Raw genomic sequence first — 12899 nt, 5'->3', positions numbered from 1 at the left:
TGTATGTTATGTATGAAGTGAGGTTTAACCAATCATTTTATAATTATTAGGAAGAGATAAGTGATATTTTTAAAATATCAAGAGTTTTAAGTGCTATTAAGAGAAACCTCAGGGGAGGTTTCTGATACTATCCGGATGTAATATTTGAAATCTTAGGGGAGCCAAATGAAGTCTTCCCAAACCATATGGGAGGTATTCAAAATTATTCCTTAATTCAAACACATGCAAGGCCAATCGTTTGTAAAAACTTCATTGGTTTGGTTAATGGCTACCTTTTAAGAATGGTCTCATGATTAAGTGGAACCCTTAGCTTTTTCTGTTTTAAAACTAACAATCTATACCTAAAAATTCAAGGGTACCATTTGAATATTATTTGAAATTTTTTGAGGATAACAATGTAGCAAATTTTATAATGCGATGTATGTGGGACTCAAACAAAAATGTGTCATTACCCCAAAAGAAATTCAATAAACAATGGCTAATCCGGACTTTCATTGTCAAAACCAACCATCAACAAGTCAAAGGCACGTTCATCGTGAAGATAATTTGGACATTATTTTCTGGAGTAAAGGTATAGCAATTTTCATGGTGTGACACATTTAAGATAAAAGGGTGTTTGGAAAATGCATTACAACACTAAACAATTTTCTAAACAATGGCCAATCTAGAAGACTGAGTGAATTACTTTCTCTTGTTATTATTACCAAACAACAAAGAAAGTATAATATCCTAAAGAAAATTCCCCAAGCATTGGTGATCCAAAAGCATTCCCATTGTCCAATATCAGCCACCCCTCTCTGCTTCAATAGGTCAGGTCCAGTCATCGTGCACGTCCAGCTTGTAATATTCTTGCCCAAAACATGGCTTGTGCCTCTCAACAGCTGCTCTTTTAATCCAACCGGTTCCGTACCAACAAAGGGAGTTCCATCGAAAACTTCAATTCCTGTAACAATACATCTTGTTGGATCATCGAATTCATTATGCATTAGTGCCTGGTATGTATATTTCTTGAGGGATAAGTAGTGGAACCGAATCCAGTAGAGTGGGATTTCATTGCGGGTTACGTATACTCCGCAGAACAGAACTAAGGAACCCAAAGTTTTGACAATAATCATGTAAGCACGGCTGGTATCAGGAAGCAATCCTGAGAGGAAAAGAATATATGAATTCCCAGCCCAAAATGAAGCCAAGATTACTCCAAAATAGATGGAGAACCCTGTGAATCCTCCTTCTAGACCAGGCGCCCAAAATGTAGTGACGGAATATGTGATTGAGAGGAGCAACAAGGATGAAAGCCAAGTTAGTGCATCAGAGACAGAGAGCCAATAGGAGTATAGTCTATAGACATTGTAAGTTGTTTCTCTCAGCATTATGTTCCTCTCCTGAAGTATAATTGCCAATCCATCACTACAAATGTAATAGTCTGCAATTGTGACAAATGCGAAGAACGTTACCCTTTCTTGGTATCCTCTGGGAGAATTATCAAGTTGCCAGAACAATGATGCCGTAATGATTCCCGTGATGGGGGTTGCTCCAAATCGACAAGTGAAAACCTCTGGCATGCGAAAGGAATTAAGGAATGATCGTTTTGATAACACTGAGATTTCAGTCCAAAATGGACTAGCATATTTTGGGACTGTTGAAGTTGTTAGGTTTTAGGGACACTATACAGCGGAAAAATAAAAAATTTTCCCTAAAACTATCCAGGAATCACCCTAGATTTTACGTATGATGCACTAAAAGTAGGGTTATAGGATTACCTTAATCCTTGCGGCGACTCCCTGTAGCGTTGTTGAGGATGGTCAGCCCTTGAGCAGTCCAGTCGTCCTGCCTCTACTGATATCCACGCTAGAGTAACCCTGGATCGTCTCACGAACTATGTATATAAGAGAAAGAAAAAGGTGCTAGCCTTCTTACTCTTTTCAAACGTATTTTTCTCTCTCTGTTGTATGTGACGCTCACAGACCCTCCTTTTCTTTTTGGTTACGATGACCCCAAAACCAAAATCTCGTTCGTCATCTTCCTGTATCTGTATATCAGGGATAAAAGGAGAGAGCGAAAGATGATAAGATAGAATGATGAGTCTGATTCAAAATCAAACGATAAGACTTCTCATCACATATGACTGTATCTATTAGTTATCTAACAGATAAGAGATAACCGCTCACTCTTATTTGCTCAAATAGACCTGGGATTAATTTTCTTTTAAAATTAAACCCCGATAATTTACATAGTTTTAATCCAGGATTAAATCTCTATTGCGTGTGACCCAATAGATCCCGAATAAATTGGCAATAATTATGGTTTAATAATTAGATAAAATAAACGACTTTATTTTATCATAATTTATAATAAATAATTAATCCATAATTATAGATCACGAGCGGTGTCTAGCAACACATCGCAACCGCCCAATTACTCGGAATTAGTCAAGGGAATTTGACCTAACCTTTCCGTGAAAAATTACCGTGTAATTATTATCCTTTCACCAAAGATATTCAATTAGTCAGGAATAAGGAATAAGTGCCAATTCTCTGATGACTAATTAAGTTTTCTAGTTCCCGAAATTTACCCTGAATTAGGTTAAATTGAAGACATTCTTCAATTTACCTAATAGTCAACTTTAGGGTCAATTTCCCACTAGTGGCCATCCGGATATCAACTCCTTCTATCAGAGTGGTAAATCCTATCTCGATCACCCATTTTCTTTACATGCTTCACACTACATCCAACTTCTACACTTTAAGGCACTCACGAAGAGTAACAAGTAATTAGAGTCAAAATGTAGCGATTCACACTCAAGATACTATGGTGATCTCAAGTCGTAGGATCACTTACACAATTTTTCACTAGAGATACACCATTGGCACTAGATAGATATCCTAACGGGATCTCTAAATGGATCACTCCAATGCATTTGTACTTTCCAAATCATCTACACATTAGCCTAGGTATCATCATACCATAGTTGATGAGAACAACCACTAATTACATTAATTAGAGGCTAACTGTGTACTAGTTTTACCGTACTAAAGATGTCCTATTTCATTAGTACTATAACTAGGGAATTTTAAGAATATTACTATAAATGCGATTGATATCTCATAGTCATCAACTCTTGTGACTACTATCACATTAGTAAACATTCTAAGGACTTTATCAGTTATATCTAATATTTAACAGATAAATAAGAAGTTATTAAAATACAAAACATATAATTTAGGAATGTATAAAATAAAAACAAATACATTGTTTTAGGGCATACATTCCAACAATCTCCCACTTGCACTAAAACACATTATCCATGTTTTTCATCCCATAATATAATACATGACTATCATGCTTCTTTTGAGGAAGAACTTTAGTAAGAGGATCAGCTATGTTATCCTTTGTGGAGACTCTCTCTATCTTTACATCATTCCTAGCAACGATTTCTCTAATCAAGTGAAATCTCCTAAGCACATGTTTGGATCGCTGATGAGACCTAGGTTCCTTGGCTTGAGCTATAGCTCCATTGTTATCACAGTACAAAGTGACCGGATCAACAATGGTTGGAACCACACCAAGTTCAGTTACGAACTTCTTGATCCAAACTGCTTCCTTAGCTGCTTCCGCGGCCGCAATGTACTCAGCCTCTGTTGTAGAATCTGCTGTGGTGTCATGTTTGGAACTCTTCCAACAGACAGCACCTCCATTAAGAGTAAAAATGAAGCCTGCCTGTGATTTACAATCATCCTTATCTGATTGAAAACTCGCATCAGTATAGCCTTTGAGCTCTAACTCACCCTTTCCATATATTAAGAACAAATCTTTGGTCCTTCTTAAGTACTTAAGAATGTTCTTAATGGCTATCCAATGACCCTCACCTGGATTAACTTGAAATCTGCTTGTGACACTCAGAGCATAGGAGACATCAGGTCTTGTACATAACATAGCATACATAATTGATCCAATTGCTGAAGCATATGGAACATTGTGCATCTTATCAGTCTCAACTTGTGTCTTTAGACACATGTTTTTAGAAAGGCTTATACCATGAGTCATAGGTAAATTACCCCTCTTAAACTGATCCATGCTAAACCTTTTTAGCACTTTTTCTATGTATGTAGATTGTGAAAGATCCAGTAGCCTTTTAGATCTATCCCTATAGATCTTAATGCCTAATATATAGGCCGCTTCTCCTAAATCTTTCATGGAAAAGTTCTTCGACAACCAGCCCTTTACCGATTGTAACATCGGTATACTGTTTCCCATTATTAATATGTCATCTACATATAAAACAAGGAAAACAACCGAACTCCCACTAACCTTCTTATACACACAAGGTTCATCCGGATTCTTAAGAAATCCAAACTCTTTGATTGTCTCATCGAATCGGATGTTCCAACTCCTAGATGCTTGTTTAAGTCCGTAAATAGACTTTTGTAGCTTACATATTTGACTAGAATTTGTAGACGTAAAGCCTTCAGGTTGTGTCATATGCACATCCTCATGCAATGTCCCATTAAGGAACGCGGTCTTTACATCCATCTGCCAAATCTCATAATCATGATATGCTGCTATTGCAAGCAATATCCGAATGGATTTAAGCATAGCTACTGGTGAGAAAGTTTCATTGTAACCGATTCCCTCTTTCTGCTTGTAGCCTTTGGCTACTAGTCTAGCTTTATAGGTAACTACATTACCATCCATGTCAGTCTTCTTCTTGAAGATCCATTTACACCCTACAGGTTTTATCCCTTCAGGTGGATCAACTAAGGTCCACACCTTATTGTCATACATGGAATTTATTTCGGAATTAATGGCTTCTAACCATTTAGAGGAGTCTGGATTGCTTATTGCCTCTTGGTAGGTAGTAGGTTCGTCATCTTGAATGACTAGCACATCATTGCTATGGCTCACAAGAAATTGGTATCTCTTGGGAGTTGAGCGTGTTCTTACTGACCTACGAAGCCCTTGTGTATCAACAGCTTCTGTATCTACCTCATCATTATGTGCTTGAAGCTATTCTACTATAGGTTGTTCAATGTTTGTTTGATGATCCTGAATTTCTTCAAGATCTATTCTACTCCCACTGCTTCTTTCTTGAATGTATTCTTTCTCTAGAAATATAGCATGTTTTGAGACAAATACCTTTTGCACAATTGGATTGTAGAAATAGTATCCTACAGACTCTCTTGGATACCCAACAAACAAACATTTGTCAGATCTAGCTTCAAGCTTGTCTGACTCTACCCTCTTCACATAAGCTGGGCAACCCCAAACCTTCATATAAGATAGATTTGGTTTCTTTCCTTTCCATAACTCATATGGTGTGGAGTCGACAAATTTAGTGGTACTCTATTAAGAGTATAAGAGGCTGCATCTAATGCATATCCCCAAAATGATTTTGGGGCACTTGAGTGGCTCATCATAGAACGAACCATGTCCAATAAGGTTCGGTTTCTCCTTTCAGATACACCATTTAACTGTGGTGTGCCTGGAGGAGTCCATTGTAGAACTATTCCATTATCCTTTAAATAAACTCCAAACTCGTCATTTAAGTATTCTCCACCACGATCAGATCATAGTACATTAATACTTTTATTGGTTTGTTTTTCTACTTCATTCTTGAATTCTTTAAACTTTTCAAAGGATTCAGATTTGTATTTCATTAAATACACGTAACCATATCTCGAATGGTCATCTGTGAAGGTGATGAAGTATGAAAAACCACCTCTAGCAGTAATCGACATTGGTCCGCATACATCAGTATGTACTAGCCCAAGTAAATCACTGGCTCGTTCCCCTTTTCTATTAAACGGCATTTTGGTCATTTTGCCAAGTAAACAAGCTTCGCATGTATCATATGATTCATAATCAAATGAGTTCAAGTATCCATGTTGGTATAACTTGGAGATGCGTTTTTCATTTACATGACCAAGCCTACAGTGCCAGAGGTAGGTTTTATTTAGTTTATTTTTTCTCATTCCTTTTCCACTCACATTGAGAATTTGATGATCAAGATCTAGAATATATAAACCGTTATTCCAACTTTCAGAACCATAAAACACACCATTTTTAGAAAAAGAACAACATTTATTCTCCTGGGTTACCCGAAACCCATTTAAATCCCAACAGGAAATAGAAATGATGTTTGTAGTAAGTGTCGGAACACAATAACAATTTAATAATTCTAAAATCAATCCATTGGGTAAAGTGATATAATAATTCCCTACAGCTAAAGCAGCAACTTTTGCTCCATTGCCCACACGTAGGGTGACTTCTCCTTTCCCCAACTTTCTACTATCCCTTAGACCCTGCATAGATGTGCAAATGTGAGAACCACATCCGGTATCTAATACCCAAGAGTCTGATTTGGAAGTAGACACATTAATCTCAATCATAAATGTACCTGATGATGAAGCTTCAGCAAGCTTCTTTTGTTTCAGGCTCTCCAAGTATGACTTGCAGTTCCTTTTCCAATGTCCAGTTTGATTACAATGGAAGCAGATTGCTTTGGACTGGTCCGCCTTTGCCTTTTTGGGCTTTTGGGTGGGCTTGTTTTTGGATTTCTTAAATCCTTTTTCTTGCCTCTTCCTCTTCTTAGAGGAAGTAACGACAAGCACACCAGTAGAGCCTTTTCCCTTTTTGATTTCTTTCTCAGCAGTTTTCAGCACATTCAACAATTGAGGCAAAGTGTGCTACAGATTATTCATCTGATAGTTCATAACAAATTGTGAGAAAGAATCTGGCAGAGATTGGAGCACTAAATCAACATTCAGCTCCTGATCTATCTTAAAGTCTAATTCGGCCAATTTTTCAATTAGCCCAATTATTTTTAAGACATGCGGAGCAACAGGTGCTCCCTCTGTCATCTTGCACCTGAACAATTCTTTAGAGGTATCATATCTAACCGTCCTTGATTGTTGTTCAAACAACTTTCTCAGGTGTTGTACAATATCATACGCCCCCATGTTCATGTGCTGCTGCTGAAGCTGAGGAGTCATGGAAGCTACCATGATACATGAAGCTTCCCTATTGTCATCCTTATGTTTCTTATAAGCATTTCGAGCAGCAGCAGAAGCATTTGGTTCAGGTTCCTGGGGCATAGGCCCATCAAGTACATATTCAATTTTTTCATGAGTGAGAACGAGTAGGACATTGCGATGCCAATCGAGAAAGTTTGTGTCGTTAAGTTTGCAATAAGTGAGAATGGTACGAAGGCTCAAATTGTTACTCATTCTACAACAAAATGAAGAGATAGAATTTGTTAGAAAAATGTTTTTTTTAATAAAATCATAAAAACTTCAAAAATTATGATTTTATTTCCACTATATTTCTCAAATCAATTACCCTCTTAAATTGATTCAGGAATTTTAAAATTCCATAGTGGCTAGGATCCCATCTTAATTTATTTCGATCTTGAGTGTATCCCAACAAATCGAAAATAATTATGAAAGGTAGGTACTTCACCAATTACAACTTATTTGTAATTCCTAGTTCAGTTGAGCGTCAACTCTTGACTTTAAATCTATAAGAACCAACCCAACACTTACCTCTAAAATTAGTGATTTTGAGTGAATCCCAACAAATCATAATTTTAGTTAAATCAAACCCATCATTCTTTGAGAACATTTCTCATAGCAAAAACACGTAGTAAGTAAGGCAGCCTTGGGTGAATCCCAACAAGCTAGTACTTAATAACTACTCTAGTTTTAAACTATAATGATGGAAGGTATTTCATTGATTTAATATTGCAGTTGAGGGATTTGTCTCCTTTTTCCAAAATATTTTATAATTAAAATTTGGAAAAATTGCTCGTATGGTCTCATCAATAAACATGCATATAACCATTTCAAAAACGTATAAACATGAATTTAAATCGTGGATGGTTGTGGATATTCCTAAACTAATTTCCCGGCCATTAGGAAAATTAACATGTGACTAAAATCTTTAATACCGAGACGAACCCCTTCGTTGTAGTATGCCTCATTTCTTCTTTTCAAAGTTACAATTTCTATATAAATTATATAAATTCCTATCATCTATTCTTATCTATTGTACATTACAAATAGTATAGAAGAAACCCCGAGTTACATTTGGGGGGAATTTAGATGAGAAAAGAAATTACAATTAGAAAATAAGAAAGGCAGGACACGCAGACCCTATTTTAAAATTAATTACAACCATTCAAACCTAGAATGATTGTAACCTTCCGAAATACCACAATCATATTGCGTACTATATCCACAACCATCCACCATGCATTTTCACAATTTAAACAACTTTAAATAAAAGAAAAGCATGTAAATAAGCAATCTCAATTCATGGATTAATTGTATTTAATTCCTAAGGTCCCAAACAAAATTTGGGTCCATGCATATGCGAGAAATTTTGATAAAATTAATTTTTTATTAGGTCATTGTTATTCCTAACTAAATTAGGAAAATAATTGGAAAGATGATTTCAATTAATCAAATTAATTGTGAATCAATTCCCAACCTAATAAATATGAATAATAGATCCCATAACACATTTTAACAACTAAAAAAAAAAGGATCTAATTCAAAAATTGTCAAATGTTTTAAAACTTCAAATTCTCAAAACAATAGTTTCTTAAACCACTACTGCTCTTGTTTTCTAGCACTTCCAGAAACTACCACTGGACACCACCACTTCAGCCACCACCGCTGAGGTCTCCACTGACCATCAACGGCAGCAACTCCCAGCGGCAGCCACCAGGGTGATCACTGGAAGCAACCACTCGGCTGCAACACCAAGGTGCAAAGTTTTCTCGTGCCTGATTGCTGCTGCTCTTCGTTATCGCGCCTGTTTGCTGGATAGCGGAGCTACCACCGCAACAGCCACCACCACTGGAGTCTCCACTGACCACCAGTGGCAGCGGCTCCTAGTAGCAACCACCGGAGGTCATGGGCAGCAACCGTGAGGAGGCTGCTGTGCCCTTGCCGATGCCTGCAGTAAATTTGCTGCCCTTTTGTCCTAGAGAGCTCATAGCTCTTCTACCCAGCAACCACCACCAGGCATACAAAGCCACCATGGCCTCACATGGCAGCAGCCCTTGTAGCCGCAACATCGCAGCAGCCGCAGGTTTGCAAATACAAACTTGCTATGTCGGTTTTTTTTTTTTTTTTTTTTTTGTTTCAATGATCATCCTGCAACTTTTGCAGATGATCAACTATGACCATGGGTGATGCAAATCCATGAAAGAAGGAAAAAAAAACCAGGTGCTTATGATGTCCGCAGCTTCCAAAGCTTCGTACGCTTAACGCAGTTTTCAAAAACGAAAGTTAATTTTCCCATAATTTCGCATATTAATTAAATCCAATCAGCAGTATTAATCCATGAATCCAAAATTGCTTAACATCATACGTAAAATTCTTAAGATGGCTCTGATACCACTGTTAGGTTTTAGGGACACCATGCAGCGGAAAAATAAAAATTTTTCCCTAAAACTATCCAGGAATCACCCTAGATTTTACGTATGATGCACTAAAAGTAGAGTTATAGGATTACCTTAATCCTTGCGACGACTCCCTGTAGCATTGTTGAGGATGGTCAGCCCTTAAGCAGTCCAGTCGTCCTGCCTCTACTGATATCCACGCTAGAGTAACCCTGGATCGTCTCACGAACTATGTATATAAGAGAAAGAAAAAGGTGCTAGCCTTCTTACTCTTTTCAAAAGTATTTTTCTCTCTCTGTTGTATGTGATGCTCACAGACCCTCCTTTTCTTTTTGGTTACGATGACCCCAAAACCAAAATCTCATTCGTCACCTTCCTGTATCTGTATATCAGGGATAAAAGGAGAGAGCGAGAGATGATAAGATAGAATGATGAGTCTGATTCAAAATCAAACGATAAGACTTCTCATCACATATGACTCTATCTATTAGTTATCTAACAGATAAGAGATAACCGCTCACTCTTATTTGCTCAAATAGACCTGGGATTAATTTTCTTTTAAAATTAAACCCCGATAACTTACATAGTTTTAATCCAGGATTAAATCTCTATTGCGTGTGACCCAATAGGTCCCGAATAAATTGGCAATAATTATGGTTTAATAATTAGATAAAATAAATGACTTTATTTTATCATAACTTATAATAAATAATTAATCCATAATTATAGATCACGAGCGGTGTCTAGCAACACATCGTAACCGCCCAATTACTCGGAATTAGTCAAGGGAATTTGACCTAACCTTTCCGTGAAAAATTACCGTGTAATTATTATCCTTTCACCAAAGATACCCAATTAGTCAGGAATAAGGAATAAGTGCCAATTCCCTGATGACTAATTAAGTTTTCTAGTTCCTGAAATTTACCCTGAATTAGGTTAAATTGAAGACATTCTTCAATTTACCTAATAGTCGACTTTAGGGTCAATTTCCCACTAGTGGCCATCCGGATATCAACTCCTTCTATCAGAGTGGTAAATCCTATCTCGATCACTCATTTTCTTTACATGCTTCACACTACATCCAATTTCAACACTTTAAGGCACTCACGAAGAGTAACAAGTAATTAGAGTCAAAATGTAGCGATTCACACTCAAGATACTATGGTGATCTCAAGTCGTAGGATCACTTACACAATTTTTCACTAGAGATACACCATTGGCACTAGATAGATATCCTAACGGGATCTCTAAATGGATCACTCCAATGCATTTGTACTTTCCAAATCATCTACACATTAGCCTAGGTATCATCATACCATAGTTGATGAGAACAACCACTAATTACATTAATTAGAGGCTAACTGTGTACTAGTTTTACCGTACTAAAGATGTCCTATTTCATTAGTACTATAACTAGGGAATTTTAAGAATATTACTATAAATGCGATTGATATCTCATAGTCATCAACTCTTGTGACTACTATCACATTAGTAAACATTCTAAGGACTTTATCAGTTATATCTGATATTTAACAGATAAATAAGAAGTTATTAAAATACAAAACATATAATTTAGGAATGTATAAAATAAAAACAAATACATTGTTTTAGGGCATACATTCCAACAGAAGTAGGAGTACTAAAATCATCCTTATGGGTTGTCCCAGATACCAATTTATCTCGAGAAATAATGGAACTGAATGCTTGCTTCAAATCCAGACTTTGACTGAATGCTTGCTTCAAATTCAGGCTTTGTTTAGCAGTAGATTGTTTTACTTCTGATCCTATTCCTCTACCCATGTATTGCTGCTGCCATATCTGATTGAACTGGGCCATGCTGTCAATCCCATCCCTAGAATATTCAAGATCGCAGATGAGATCCAAAATTGCATCAGAAGGGTTCTGATCTGCAGGTATTGGTTGTCCTAGGTTCTCCATAAAGAAGGGCAAATTTGATGGAGATCCACTATAGACTACTTGTCCATGAGACAAGAATAACAACTTGTCCAATAGGCCAAGAATTTGAAAACTTGGCTGGTGTATAGACATGATCAGCATGCTTCCTGTCTGAGCAATGCTCTGTAAAACCTTCACAACCTTGAAAGCACTAGTGGAGCCGAGTCCTGAGGTTGGCTCATCGAGAAATTAAAGAATAGGATCGTTTATGATCTCAATTCCAATAGAGACTCGCCAGCGTCCTCCACCAGCCCCCCCGGTGCTTTTCATCTCCGATGATGGTTTGAGCTGCTGTTTGATGGTCTAATTGATCTATCAAATCATGAACTCTTTCTTTCTTCTCGAATTTGGGGAGAATTTGAGGGAGCCTCAATTCAGCAGCAAACGTCAAAGTTTCTTCAACAGTTAGCATTGGAAAAAGGAGGTGATCTTGCATAACATAGGCAGAGATCGCTCTGAGTAAGCTGGAATCCAATTGTTCACCACTCAGGGTGATCATTCCATTCAAGCTTCCCTTGAATGTCCAATTAGCCAATGCGTCAATCAGGGTCGACTTCCCTGACCCTGAGGGGCCTAGCACGGCCAAAATTTCACCTCTATGTGCCTCACCAGAGACATCATTAAGCAGAACTTTCATCTCTGTCTCCTTAGAAGAAAGGTTGCTCTTATTGGTGTAGGAGAAGATACTAAACCAGTCAAGTTTATGGCTAATTTTGACGCTGTAAGAGAGGTTACCGAAGGAGAGAGTGAGAGGATAAGCCTGATTTTGGATGTTGGGGTTCCTCATTTGGATGACTCAATGAGCCGCAATAACCTCAGCGTTGTCCTCCTCCTCTGAATCACCAGTGCTCAGCAAAAGGGGAGTTGGTGATGCAGAGGTGGTGGACGTTGCAGCTAGTTCAATCTCCACCATTGTTCTGCGCTAGCTACTAGTTGGGAATTAGATACTCTTGTTTATAATATGGCATATCGAATCAGTAATTGATTGACTAGAAAGCAGGAATAGAATGAAGCTTTATTTCTTTATTAATTGGTAAAAAATAGAGTAGTTTCATTTTTCTTAATTGATACATAATAGAGAGTAGCATTCAAAGTATTATGAACTGTAGTCAAGGATGAGGAAGACGATCTGTTTTTCTAAAGACTCATGTACAGGGAACGGAACGAAGAATTAGATTGAAGAATTTACTCTTAGTAAAAAGATGATGAAAATGAATACTCTAAGGTTCCCTATTTCAACTAATGTAAGAGTAGTTATAAATTACTGCAAGACTGGTTAGTCATCATCTTAAACTCTTTTCTCTCCTTTCTCTCTGTAAAACTCCTTTCTCTCCCTTCTCTCTAGAACTCTTCCATCAAAATCTTCTTCATCTCTCCCATGGGAGGAAGACCAAATCTGGTCTTTTCCCATAGGAGGAAGTACTCTTTATAGTTTTTAGTTTCTCTTATTTGAATAAATTTTCTCTTAGGATTACCTAATGAGAGATTTTCTCTTCTAGGATCTCTTAATGAGAGTTTCTTCTCTTCTAAATTGTTCTAG

At 37.2% G+C, this 12899-nt stretch overlaps 1 pseudogene; it reads right to left on the bottom strand.

The window, feature by feature from the left end:
* Positions 1–681: 681 nt before the first annotated feature.
* On the bottom strand, positions 682–12285 carry LOC113696649 (ABC transporter G family member 6-like; annotated as a pseudogene).
* Between the last annotated feature and the right edge of the window lie 614 nt (positions 12286–12899).

The sequence above is a fragment of the Coffea arabica genome, chromosome 6e, assembly GCF_036785885.1.
Source record: "Coffea arabica cultivar ET-39 chromosome 6e, Coffea Arabica ET-39 HiFi, whole genome shotgun sequence".
Taxonomy (NCBI): domain Eukaryota; kingdom Viridiplantae; phylum Streptophyta; class Magnoliopsida; order Gentianales; family Rubiaceae; genus Coffea; species Coffea arabica.
The sequence above is the reverse complement of the archived record's forward strand: the minus strand, read 5'-3'. Positions and strand labels throughout refer to the sequence as shown.